We start from the raw sequence: 737 nt of genomic DNA, 5'->3' as shown, positions 1-737 counted from the left end.
TAAAGTGTATGATCATGATCAAATAATTGTGATAATTGGAGAAGATGGTTGGGGGTTGCGGTGAGCAAAAAGAATATAAATAAACAAAAAATTATTTATTCATGCCGACGATTCGTCCTGAGTTTCAGGTCTTCATCAGGGAGCTTGTAGCAAAGGGGTCCTACACAGTTCTAGCTAGGACCCCTGAAACAGCGGTCGAAACGTCAGCATGAATAAATCACTTTTTTACTGAACGCATCCCCTGACCATCTTATCCTATGTCTTCTGGCAACTATCTACACCTCATAACTGTGATAATGTTCGAACCAAAAGTCAGAAAAATAAGATCTAGCAGAATCGATTACTTTTTTAATGAAATATGTAGCAGCTATTTCATGGCCTGCGCTCCTTGTATCACTGAATCCTGTGCATTCGTAATAAAGTGTCTTTGTCCTGGCATCTTCAACTATATCCGGATAAACTGTTTGAGAAACAATAGTGGATTTGCTGCTGATTTTGTTTTGCGTGTCAACAATCACGAATTCACCTGTACCTTCCATTACTTCTTGAGATAAGAGTGCTTCAGCTTTACCAGAAACAAACTGAGACAGTGTGCTCTTTCCAGATCCAGTGTTACCCAGCAGTAGGACTATGTTTTTATTTTTACTGCATTCTATCTGTTTGTCTCCATTTTGCTGGAAATTGCGTATATTATTTGTAAGCAATAAATTAGTGTAATGTAATTATTTTCTGTCCAT

Source organism: Halyomorpha halys, unplaced genomic scaffold (genome assembly GCF_000696795.3).
Source record: "Halyomorpha halys isolate HHAL.00 unplaced genomic scaffold, Hhal_1.1 Scaffold85.1, whole genome shotgun sequence".
Lineage (NCBI taxonomy): Eukaryota > Metazoa > Arthropoda > Insecta > Hemiptera > Pentatomidae > Halyomorpha > Halyomorpha halys.
Note: the sequence above shows the minus strand (reverse complement) of the source record.